Source organism: Canis lupus, chromosome 16, assembly GCF_048164855.1.
Source record: "Canis lupus baileyi chromosome 16, mCanLup2.hap1, whole genome shotgun sequence".
In the NCBI taxonomy this organism is placed as follows: Eukaryota; Metazoa; Chordata; class Mammalia; order Carnivora; family Canidae; genus Canis; species Canis lupus.
The window spans coordinates 989460-1002989 of NC_132853.1; the positions used below are offsets into that span (position 1 = coordinate 989460).

Consider the following 13530-nt stretch of genomic DNA (forward strand, 5'->3'; position numbering starts at 1 on the left):
GCCGTGTATCAGCAAAAGGTTTAAGCCACTGCATTCCTTCTGGTCCCCCTGACTAAGATGAGCTCAGAGATGGCTAAGCTCATCTCTGCTCTTCGAAAAAGCTCTTCTATCAGATCCCTGTGCCTTAGAATGATGCTGTCTCCCTGGGTTCCATTCTAGAGCTTGTGTGTGGCCTCTAACTCTGATTTAACTCCCAGTGAATGAGTTGCCTGGCCTTAGGGTGAAGTCCTGTGCTTAATTAAGATCAGGGTCCATCAACTAGTACATACTCTGGAGTAGGTGAGTTCACACTTGTTTCCACAATAGTAACATGAAGGAATTTTAACTGTTGGAACGCCTGCTTTACAGGCACTCAATAAATGTTTACTAATTAATGTGAGTGCATGTGGAAGTCCTTTGCAAATTGGAAAGTGTGATATAAGTAGGAGGTCATACATTCTGATTTGCCCAGGAAAGTCTTGGTGTAGACCTGCTGTTCTGGTATAATTATTATGTAACTTCTCTTTTCACTCTTAAAGTGTCCTTGCTTGGATAATAAAATACAGGATCATCATATGTGTATGAGTATAGGTAGATAATCAAGCGGGTGGCTGGGGTAATTTTGAAGCCCCAAAACAATTCCAAACATGGCCCAGGATTTTCTGCCAAATGAGTAAAGGGAGGCAGAGACAGTAGAATGGTGAAGAGGAGGATCTCTAACCACAGTGACACAGAGAAAGTGCCCAAGGGGATCCAGATAGTAAACAGTTGAGGCTGGAATCCAATTCAAGATTTTTGGCTGCAGAGCCCTAGCTCTTGATCAGTACTCTATAATGTACTCAATAATTGTGAGCTCCAAGGAGGAAGAGGGTTGGATGTTTTATTTTATGTTCTATTCCCAGGGCCAGGAAAGCATCTTGAACATGGTTGAATAAGTGAAGAAATTTATGATGGTCTCCTTTGAAGGAAATTTTCTTTGCTGTTGGAAATCTGAAGCACTCTATGACCAGAAGGGGGCAGACAGAAGATTCAGACAGCAAAATGTGTGGTTTGCCTCAATTTTGAGTCTCCAGGGGAAAAAAGCATATGACTGTAATGTACACACAGTTAGGATAACCATCATATCTCAGTCCCTGATATTTCCTACTCCTTTTTTCCCAGCAGAGAATGAAGAGGGAGAACCAGAGCAGCGTGTTAGAGTTTCTCCTCCTGGGGCTCCCCATCCAGCCAGAGCAGCAGCGCATGTTCTTTGCCCTGTTCCTGGGCATGTACCTGACCACGGTGCTTGGAATCTGCTCACCATCCTACTCATCAGGCTGGACTCTCACCTCCACACCCCATGTACTTCTTCCTTAGCCACTTGGCCCTCTCTGATGTCTCTTTCTCATCTGTCACTGTCCCAACGATGCTGATGAACATGCAGACTCGGCACTTAACCGTCTCCTATGTGGGGTGCATTTCCCAGATGTATTTTTTCATACTTTTTGTTTGTCTTGACAATTTTCTTCTTGCAGCGACAGCATATGACAGGTATGTGGCCATCTGTCAGCCACTCCACTACACCACTGTCATGAGGGAGGAGCTGTGTATCTTACTGGTGGCTGGATCCTGGTTCTTCTCGTGTGCCCATGCCCTGTTGCATACTCTCCTTCTGTCATGCCTGTCCTTCTGTGCTGACAATACCATCCCTCATTTCTTTTGTGATCTCACTGCCCTCTTGAAGTTAGCCTGCTCAGATACTTCCCTCAATGAGCTAGTTATCTTCACTGAGAGGGGAGTGTTTGCCTTCCTGTCATTTTGTGCTATTTTGGCCTCCTATATCTATGTTGGGGCCACCATCCTGAGAGTCCCTCCATCAAGAGGATCTGCAAAGCCTTGTCTACCTGTGGCTCCCACCTCCTTGTGGTGTTGTACTATGGGACTCTTGCAATGATTTACTTCATTCCTTCATCAAACAGTTCCAAGGTCAAAGACATTATTGCTTCAGTTTTGTATACAGTGGTGATACCCATGTTAAACCCTTTTATGTATGGCCTGAGGAACAGGGACATGAAATAAGCTCTGAGGACACTTTACAGGAGGAAAATTTTTTCTTACCAAGTGAATTTTACTCATGTTCTTAATTTTCCTAGTGATGTTTCCAGAGACATCTTGAAAATTTGTAGCAGTAACTGTGGTAGATTGCAAAAATGGCCAAGTTACTTTGCAGCCCCTCCTTGCAAGTGTGGTTTGTTTCCCTATCCACTGAATCTGGGCAGGACTCAAGACTGACTAAAAGAGTCATTAAAAGAGTCAGTGAAAGTGGTGTGAGATTTCCAAGCCTAGGTAAACTCTGTTGCTGCTGCTCTGGGAACCTTCAGACCACCATGTGAACTAGTCCAAGCTAGGCTGTATGAAGATGGGGGCCACATGGGGGAGAACCAAGATGCTCCAGCTAACAATCAACCAGCTCCCAGGTGACCTGGTACATGATAGTAGAGGCATGAGTGGGCCCTTGTTGAGATCAACTGAACCAAACCCAGACAAGAAGCCTCATCCAGCTGAGCACATTCTCAGCCCAAATTGTCAGCCCATGGAATTGTCGTATAAAGAAGTGGTTGTTGTTTAAGCCACTGAGTTTTGGGATGGGTTGTTATGCAGCAGAAGCCAACTGATACAGTGGCTGCCCTTGTTTCTGGGGCCCTCCAAATTTTCCTTAATTTCAGTGGTCTCTTCCCATTTATTGGACCCCTGCTTGGATTGTAGTCCCTGTCTATTTTTCTAGAACCCACTGAAATAAAAACAGTCAGATTATGATCTCTGTAACATATTGCCTTAGCTTTAGGTATATCTCTTCTTGTCCTCATTATTCTGACATAATCCTTGATATGTAGCATTTACCAGCAACTCTCATTTTTGCAAAGTCACCATCTTAAGGTACTGCCTTATCTATCTGAAGAGATAAGAATGACTTGCCATTATATCAAAAATACATAAACTTCTTTTTTTGAGGGAAGAATACACATTATGTGTTTCTTCTTGAAGAAGAGAAACGATCTTAGACTAAGATTAGAGGTCTGAATAACATTGCATTTTGTCTAAGTTATACCTTCTTACCCCTTAAGTCAGTGATATTGAGTCAAAAAGGTAAGAATTCTCAAATGTGATCTGCTATTTGTCTTTAGTACAAAATTAACATCTGGACCATTACAGTCAAATTGGTGTGAAGCTTGTGGAGCATGGTTTTAGATAAGCAAAATAATTAAAATGGCTAAACAATACTGAGTAATACATAGAATTGTTGAATCACTATATTGTACACCTGAAACTAATATAACACTATTTTAACTATACCAGAATTAAAATAAAAATAGCAAAAATGAATAGAAGATGGCTAATATGAAATTTAATGATAATTCATAGTATGTATCAATTTCTATAAATGAGATAATGATAAAAATTTTAGTTTCTTTGTCCTTTGATCTATCATGTCCTATAATTATAAAAAGTATGTGTTACTCCAAGTGCTTAAAGTAATAAAGTTGAGAATGTTTGCATTTGTAATGTAGTTGCTAGTTATGTATTGTGTCTGGTTGTTTCCTAAAATCTAAACATTTTGCAAAGATTTTGGCTTTATTATCCTTAAGTCAGTTTTTGCCTGTGACAAAAACTCAGCAGAGGAGCACAGTGCATTAAATCTCATTTCCAAATTCTCTAAACCAATGTAGGCTGTTTTTTTTTTTTTTTTTTAACTAGAACTTCCTTTGTGAGGACAGCTTACTTACTTGGGCCTTCCTAATTCTAGGTTATGAAAATGAGTTATCTTTTACTTCACAAAAAGCATGACTTGATCTCTAGAAAAGGGTAAATATATATAAAAGTGATTGATTTTTGACACGTATTTATTATGTATTCAGTGTGCTTATGGAAATTTCTAGAAGTGGACAAATCAGACAAAAATATTTTCCTTTTGTAGAGCTTATACTCTAATGGGAAAGAGAATGAAAATAAGCTCAATATGCAAGTTTCATGGTTTTTAACTGCTATAAAATGTAGCATTGTGGGGAAATCAGGAATGCAAGGGATAGGCTGCAATTTTAAGGAGTGTGATGAGAACTGGTCTCACCCAGAAGGTGATATTTGAACAAAGAATTAAAGCAGCAGGGAATACAGCCACAGGGATATTTGCAGGAAAAACACCTCAGGGAGCAGGTATAGCAAGTGCAACATTTTGAGGTGTGAAAATGTCAGCTATGTTCCAGGATCTGGGAAAATTGGACAGCTACATGCAGAAGAATGAAACTAGACCATTCCCTTCCACCATACACAAAAATAAACTAAAAATGGATGAAGGTCCTAAATGTGAGACAGGAATCCATCAAAATCCTAGAGGAGAACACAGGCAGCAACTTCTTGCAAGACATGTCTCTAAAGGCAAGGGAAACAAAAGCGGAAGTGAAGATAAAAAGCTTCTGCACAGAAAAGGAAACAGTTAACAAAACTAAAAGGCAATCTATAGAATGGGAGAAGACATTTACAACTGACATACAAATAAAGGGCTAGTATCCAAGATCTATAAAGAATGTATCAAATTCAACACCCCAAAATCAAATAATCCCATCAAGAAATGGGCAGAAGACATGAACAGATATTTTTCCAAAGATATTTCTCCATACAAATGGCCATCAGACACATGAAAAATACTCCACATCACCTGGCATCAGGGACATGCAAATCAAAAGAAACCACAATGAGATACCACCCCGTACCTGTCAGAATGGCTAAAATTAACAAGACAGGAAACAACAAATGTTGGAGAGGATGTGGAGAAAGGGGAACCCTCTTGCACTGTTGGTGGGAATGCAAGCTGGTACAGCCACTCTAGAAAACAGTATGAAGGTTCCCCAAGAAGTTAAAAATAGAGCTACCCTATAACCCAGCAATTGCAGTACCAGGTATTTACCCCAAAGATACACATGTGGTGAAATGTTAGGACACCTGCACACCGGTGTTCATAGCATCAATGTCCACAATAGCCAAACTGTGGAAGAGCTGAGATGTCCTTCTACAGATGCATAGATAAATAAGATGTGATATATATATGAATGTTACTGTATATTATATATATTATATATGTATATATATACACACACAGAGTGGAATATTACTCAGCCATCAGAAATGATAAATACCTATCATTTACATCAATGTGGATGGATCTGGAGGGTATTATGCTAAGTGAAATAAGTCAATTAGAGAAAGACAATTATATGGTTTAACTCTTATGCAGAATATAAGAAATAGTGCAGGGGACCATAGGTAAGGGAGGGAACACTGAATGGGAAAAAAATCAGAGAGGGACACAAACCATGAAAGACTCAACTCTGGGAAACAAACTGAGGGTTGCTGAAGAGGAGATGGGTGAGGAACAGGGTAACTAGGTAATGGGCATTAAGTAGGGCACGTGATCAGTTGAGCAGTAGATGTGATAGGCAACTGATGAATTATTAAAAACTACATCTGAAAATAATGATGTAGTATATGTTATATAATTGAATTTAAATTTTAAAAATGAATTCAGGGCAGCCCCAGTGGCTCAGCGGTTTGGCGCTGCCTTTGGCTTGGGGTGTGATCCTGGAGACCCGGATCGAGTCCCACGTCAGGCTCCTTGCATGGAGCCTGCTTCTCCCTCTGCCTGTCTCTCTACCTCTCTCTCTCTCTACCTCTCTCTCTCTCTGTCATGAATGAATAAATAAAATCTTAAAAAAAATGAATTCATCCCTGAAGGGGAGTGAGCATGCTGAAAAGCAGGAGGATATATATTTATGTATGTTTTATTTTTGAGGGGATAACTTCAAAGCTAACAGGGGCTAGGTACTTTAGGCTTTGTAATTTGATTTTTACTGTAAATTATTTGTGTAGCCCTTGGAAGCTTTCCAGAAGAAGAATAACATGATTCATCTTTTAAAAGGATCACTCTGGCTAGAGAAGGGGTCTGTGTGGAAGTCAGGGGTACCACCTAGGAGCTACCGCAACAGTACAGTTAAGAAATGATAAGCTGGATTGAACACCAATTAAAAATAAATTTATAAAAAAAGAGAAAGAAATGATAAGCTGGGATGGTAACAGAGAAAGTAGTAAAATTTTGATGAATACTGTATTTATTTGTAAGTTGGAACCAACTAGAGTTGCTGATGAATTGAGAGGAGGGTGAGAGAAAGGAATCAAAGCTTCCTTAAAATATGTGCAGGGGGGCAACCCGGGTGGCTTAGCAGTTTCGCGCCGCCTTCCGCCCAGGGTGTGATCCTGAAGTCCCGGGATTGAGTCCCACGTCAGGATCCCTGCGTGGAGCCTGCTTCTCCCTCTGCCTGTGCCTCTGCCCCGCCCCACCATTATAAATAAAAAATCTTTTTAAAATATTTTATTTATTTATTCATGAGAGAGAGAGAGAGAGGCAGAGGCAGGGGAGAAGCAGGCTCCATGTCAGGAGACCTATATGGGACTCGATCCTGGGACCCCAGGACAGTGCCCTGGTCCAGCTCCTTTATGTGTAAGGTTAGCTTTTGTATTTGAGTTCTTTCCAGTTTTTGGATGGATGCTTGTATTGCCATGTATTTCCCCCTCAGGACTGCCTTTGCTGTATCCCAAAGACTTTGAAAGGTTGTATCTTCATTCTCATTAGTTTCCATGATTCTTTTTAATTCTTACTTAATTTCCTGGTTGACCCTTTCATCTCTGAGCAGGATGGTCCTTAACCTCCACGTGTTTGAAGTCCTTCCAAACTTCTTGTTGTGATTTAGTTCTAATTTCAAGGCATTATGGTCTGAGAATACGCAGGGGACGATCCCAATCTTTTGTTATCGGTTCAGACCCAATTTGTGACCCAGTATGTGGTCTATTCTGGAGAAAGTTCCATGTGCACTTGAGAAGAATGTGTATTCAGTTGCGTTTGGCTGTAAAGTTCTGTAGATATCTGTGAAATCCATCTGGTCCAGTGTATCATTTAAAGCTCTTGTTTCTTTGGAGATGTTGTGTTTAGAAGACCTATTGAGGGTAGAAAGCACTAGATTGAAGTCAATAAGTATAAGAGTATTATTATGTATGTCTTAATTTTGGTTATTAATTGATATATTTGGCAGCTTCCACATTTGGGGCATATATATTGATGATTGTTAAGTCTTCTTCTTGGATAGATCCTTTAAGTATGATATAGTGTCCCTCTTCATCTCTCACTACAGTCTTTGGGGTAAGTTTTAGTTTATCTGATATAAGGATGGCTACCCCTGCTTTCTTTTGAGGACCATTCGAATGGTAAATGGTTCTCCAACCTTTTAGTTTCAGGCTGTAGGTGTCCTTCTGTCGAAAATGAGTCTCTTGTAGACAACAAATATATGGGTCCTGCTGGTTTATCCAGTCTGATACCCTGCCCCTTTTGATGGGGTCATCAAGCCCATTCAGGTTCAGAGTTACTATTGAAAGATATGAGTTTAGTGTCATCATGATACCTATTCAGTCCCTGTTTTTGTGGATCGTTCCATTGGACTTCTTATTAAAGGGGAATTTTAAGAGTCCCCCTTACAATTTCTTGCAGAGCTGGTTTGGAGGTCACATATTCTTTCAGTTCCTGCCTGTCTTGGAAGCTCTTTATCTCTCCTTCCATTCTGAATGAGAGCCTTACTGGATAAAGTATTCTTGGTTGCATGTTCTCCTCATTTAGGACCCTGAATATATCCTTTCAGCCCTTTCTGGCCTGCCAGGTCTCTGTGGAGAGGTCTGCTGTTACCCTAATACTCCTCCCCATAAAAGTCAGGGATTTCTTGTCTCTTGCTGCTTTAAGGATCTTCTCTTTATCTTTGGAATTTGCAAGATTAACTATTAAATGTCAAGGTGTTGAACGGTTTTTATTGATTTTAGGGGGGGGGGTCTCTCTATTTCCTGGATTTGAATGCCTGTTTCCCTTCCCAGATTAGGAAAGTTTTCAGCTATGATTTGTTCAAATACATATTCTGGCCCTCTGGCCCTTTTGGCGCCCTCGGGAACCCCAATTAAACGTAGGTTTTTCTTCCTCAGGCTGTCACTTATTTCCCTTAATCTATCCTTATGATATTTTAATTGTTTGTCTCTTTTTTCCTCAGTTTCCCTCTTTGCCATCAACTTGTCTTCTATGTCACTCACTCATTCTTCCACCTGGTTAACCCTCGTCGTTAGGACTTCTAGTTTGGATTGCATCTCATTCAATTGATTTTTAATTTCTGCCTGATTAGATCTAAATCCTGCAGTCATGAAGTCTCTTGAGTCCTTTATGCTTTTTTCTAGAGGCACCAGTAGCTTTATAATAGTGTTTCTGAATTGGCTTTCTGACATTGAATTGTAATCCAAATTTTGTAACTCTGTGGGAGAGAGGACTGTTTCTGATTCTTTCTTTTGAGATGAGGTTTTCCTTCTAGTCATTTTGCTCAGTGCAGAAGTTATATTGGGAAAAGGAGAAAAAGAAGAGAAAGAAGGAAAGAAAAAGAAAAAAGAGAAGAAAAAGAGGGAAAAAAGGAAAAGAAAAAAGGGGGGAAGCAAACAAATAAAAAAGCAAAACAAAACAACACACGGGGGAGTATCCTCTGATTCTGTATAGTGTAAGTCCCTTGACTTCCCTTGGAACTTTCCAGTGGTGCTTGGTCAATAATTTGTGTTTCTCCAGTCCATCTAGCTGGGGAAGGGGCCTGTTGTGCTGATTTTCAGGTGTTAGCACTTGGGGAGCTGCTCAGCCCCCTGCCTGGTGCAGGGCTCAGTGAGTGATGTTTAAGCTGCTTATCCTGTGAGGCCACTGTGAGGCTCAGTGGGGGTTGTTTACCCCGTGAGGCCCCAGGAGGAACAACCGCAGTGGCGGGGCCAGCTCTGCAGCCCTGGAGTCAGCTCCCGCAGTAACCACAGAGCTCTCCGTCTGCAGGGCCTGGAGGCTCCGGGGCGGGGCCGCTGATCTGCTCAGCTCGGGGCAGGAGCCTCCTTGCTGTCCTGGGCCCTCCCGGCCTCTGCCTGTCCCGGGGGAGGCGGGATCCTGGGCTGTGTCCCGGCGCCCTGTGCTCCGGGGCCTGCGCTGTTGGATTCGCGCTCCCGGGCCGCGCAGCCCCCTCCGCGGAGCTGCCGCCCGAGCCCCTCCGAGCTGCTCCTGGAACCGCGCAGCCCCCTCTGCACGGAGCCTCTTCCTCTGCCCGAGCCCCCCCCACCCCGAGCTGTTCCCGCCCCGCAGCCCCCTCCGCGGAGCCGCCCCCGAGCCCCCCCCGAGCTGCTCCGGGTCCCCCGTGCGCGCTGCAGCCCTTAGGGAGCTCGGCGCGCTCTCCCGGGGCGCAGGTGTCTGTTAGTGTCCCCGGGAGCCCGAGGGCATCCCCGCCCTCCTGGGTCCTGCTCCACCTCCCTGCCAGCCCCTTTCCGCCCGGGAAGGTCGGTGCAGCTCCTGCGTCTCCGGGACGGGGCTCTCCTGACCTGGGGACACTCGCCCCGGCCTCAGCCCGGCTCCTCGCGGGGCCCCTCCCCCTCGGAGGCCTTTGTTTCTTTACTTCTTTTTCCCCGTCTTCCTACCTTGATAGAAGCGCGAACTCTTCTCACTGTAGCATTCCAGCTGGTCTCTCTTTCAATCTCAGGCTGAATTCGTAGATTTTCAGGATGATTTCAAGGTTATGTAGGTAATTTGGTGGGGACAGGTGACTTGGGGACCCTACTCTTCAGCCATCTTGCCCCTCCTCCAGAAAGATAAAAGTTCATGAATTTGTGACTCACAGTCTGTCTTTTGACCAACTTAATGAAGCCTTTGACCTGTTGCATGCAGGAAAGAGCATTCCAACTGTTGTAAAGCTTTAAATTCAACAGAGAAAACATGTCCATCCTTGTACTGAAGTCTTGTGGTCCAACTGGAACAGCCAGACAAGCAGGGAGATGCTCTTCTAAGTTCACAGTCTCTTAGACCTTTTCTACTACTACTTTTAGAGTAACCTTCTCTAGGGAATAATATTTTTTGTATAATTCATAAATCTCTAATCAAGGACAAGGCTAATACAGTCATAAATGTGTTTTCTGAACTCTCCTTCACATGAATAATTACCAACCCATTAAGGAATATTCTAACATAATAAAAGTAATTTCTGCATAAAAAAAAGAACAGCAACACTAAGGAGAGCATGTGATGTGATGACCACTGGGTGTTATATGCAACTGATGAATTACTGAACTCTACATCTGAAACCAATGCTGTACTGTATGCCGACTAACTGAATTTAAATTTAAGAAGTATATATAAAAAAGAAAAAACAGTGACATAGTGAGATTCTCTTTCCAGATGTTTGCATTCTAGAGATGAAAATGTTTAAGTCAATCAAATTAATCTTTCATGGTATTTCAGACAAAAAATAAATGAACAATTTAATGTTTTAAATAACAGAATACAGAGTCTTTATATCCCTTTGATTTTGCCTCAGTCATGCCTAACCTAGGGCAAGGCAGATACTATACTAGGTGAGGATATATTCCTCAATTTCATTCCTTTGTTCCATGTATGGCAAATTAGTTCAACTTCCATGCCAACGTTCATCAATTGATAAGGACATCCTGTCTTGCTGTAGTGAAAAACTTATGCCAAACTCTGTGCTAAATACAGAAGGATGAATAAAGATTCATTACGGTGTCTGCTATGACTGCGGATGCAAGAAGTACTGGTACATATATAACAAGTAAATTTTCATAGTCATTATAAGCATCAAGACTTAAGCATCTAAATATGGAATTTTATTTCTATGGTTTCATTTCTTTTTTTCTATAGCTTCGTTTCTAATTTTTTTCATTTGTTTTTATTGAAGTTTGGTTTTCCAACATATAGTATAGCTTCATTTCTATAGTTCAATTTAGTTTTGGTTTTAAGCCTTCAGTATATCTCATTGTATCCCAGTTCTGACTTTTCTTAACCCAATGTGATATTTTCTCAGTGAATTTTTATTTATAATTGAGCCCCATTCATTCATTTTTCACCTCTCATGGATATCATTGCTCCTTCCAAGTCCCATTTCTAAACTCTCAATTTCCCCTCAAACAATAAGGTTTTTCTTCCTTGTTTTTTTTTATTAGTTTGAACTTTGATGCTATGTTGATTCAGTTGCTGATATATGGCTTTTTCATTTATTTGTCATCATGGTTGATGGCTAGGCCTTGCTTATGTGATTGATGACTGGCTCACATAACTTCCTATGCCTGCAAATATAATCCAATGGTGATACCAGCCTTGGCCAACATGAAAGGGTTCTTTCCACAGCCCTTGGATGTTAGTCTCTCCACCAACCTGCCTTCTGTTTCACTCACTCATCTATTTGAATGAGCCACTCTAGGCCCCTGAAAAATGTTTAAATAACCTCCAGGAAAATACTTACAACAATGTCCAGGACTCCGCTATATGCAAATAAAATACTACCATTTTCTATTGCTCTTTTTAGTTTTGAGAACAAAAGAAGCCCCAGTCCAGCCCCCATATTGGGATCAGGGCACCTGTCCAATCTACTGTCAGATTGACAGACTCAAAGAACCTTGCAGGAGACTCTCTAGAGTTATCCAAATGTGTTCCATTGCTTTGATGTCTCCTTCAACTCTTCCTTGGGATACATGTGGGTCCCAAGTGCTGATTCTTAAGAGTTAAGAATTTGGAGTTTAACACATTGGGGTTTTAGATGGAATTAGTTTCCCCATAATTTCATAAGTTGACATCCTAACCCCCTGATCTCAGAATGTGACTTCTTTGGGAATAGGGTTGAAACACAGACACACACAGATGCAAGACCTTGTGAAGATACAGATAGAAGACTGCAAGCCAAAAAGAACATCCTTAGGAGAAACCAAGCCTACCAATACCTTGGCTTCAGACCTCCAGTCTCCAGAATTGTGAGAAAATAAATTTCCATTGCTTAAGTCACCTAATATATGGCACTTTGTTATGACAAGCCCAGACAACTAATACAAGATCTTTGATAATTCTGCTATGGAGAACTGAAAAGTACTGGGATGTCAGTTAAGCATCCAATTCTTTCTTTCGACTCAGGTCATGATCTCATGGCTGCGGAATCAAGCCCTGTATCAGATTCCATGCTCATCATGGGGTATGTAAAGATTCTCTTCTTCTCCCTCTGCCCATCCCCCTGCTCACACACACTCTCTCTAAAAGAAATAAATAAATTATTTAAAAAAAACTGAAAAGCAAGTGGTACTTAATCCCCAAATTCTTTTTTTAATAAATTAATTTTTTATTGGTGCTCAATTTGCTAACATACAGAATAACACCCAGTGCTCATCCCGTCAAGTGCCCCCCTCAGTGCCCGTCACCCATTCACCCCTACCCCCCGCCCTCCTCCCCTCCCACCACCCCTAGTTCGTTTCCCAGGAATTAGGAGTCTTTATGTTCTGTCTCCCTTTCTGATATTTCCCACACATTTCTTCTCCCTTCCCTTATATTCCCTTTCACTATTATTTATATTCCCCAAATGAATGAGAACATACACTGTTTGTCCTTCTCCAATTGACTTACTTCACTCAGCATAATACCCTCCAGTTCCATCCACGTTGAAGCAAATGGTGGGTATTTGTCGTTTCTAATGGCTGAGGAATATTCCATTGTATACATAAACCACATCTTCTTTATCCATTCATCTTTCGATGGACACCGAGGCTCCTTCCACAGTTTGGCTATTGTGAACATTGCTGCTAGAAACATTGGGGTGCAGGTGTCCCGGCGTTTCATTGCATCTGTATCTTTGGGGTAAATCCCCAACAGTGCAATTGCTGGGTCATAGGGCAGGTCTATTTTTAACTCTTTGAGGAACCTCCACACAGTTTTCCAGAGTGGCTGCACCAGTTCACATTCCCACCAACAGTGTAAGAAGGTTCCCTTTTCTCTGCATCTTCTGCAACATTTGTTGTTTCCTGCCTTGTGAATGTTCCCCATTCTCACTGGTGTGAGGTGGTATCTCATTGTGGTTTTGATTTGTATTTCCCTGATGGCAAGTGATGCAGAGCATTTTCTCATGTGCATGTTGGCCATGTCTATGTCTTCCTCTGTGAGATTTCTGTTCATGTCTTTTGCCCATTTAAGGATTGGATTGTTTGTTTCTTTGCTGTTGAGTTTAATAAGTTCTTTATAGATCTTGGAAACTAGCCCTTTATCTGATATGTCATTTGCAAATATCTTCTCCCATTCTGTAGGCTGTCTTTTAGTTTTGTTGACTGTATCCTTTGCTGTGCAAAAGCTTCTTATCTTGATGAAGTCCCAATAGTTCATTTTTGCTTTTGTTTCTTTTGCCTTCGTGGATGTATCTTGCAAGAAGTTACTGTGGCCGAGTTCAATATAAAAAGAATTGACTAACTCTGCATCCCAAGTGCCTACCCAAACAGCATGGGGAGAAATTGGAGATATCTATAACCCCGCCTTAACTTGTATGAAGATATCACCAAGAGCAGCCATAACTTTTCCCAGAATCCTTTCTTGGATCCTATTACAGAAGAATTCCAAACCAAATGATTTATGTTCTGACCAGAACATCAACACTTTTG

The 13530-nt window shown here is 41.6% G+C and overlaps 1 pseudogene; it reads left to right on the forward strand.

Annotated features, from left to right (window-relative positions):
• The first annotated feature begins 1146 nt into the window (after positions 1-1146).
• Positions 1147-2250, forward strand: LOC140605629 (olfactory receptor 1J4-like; annotated as a pseudogene).
• The last annotated feature ends 11280 nt before the right edge of the window (positions 2251-13530 follow it).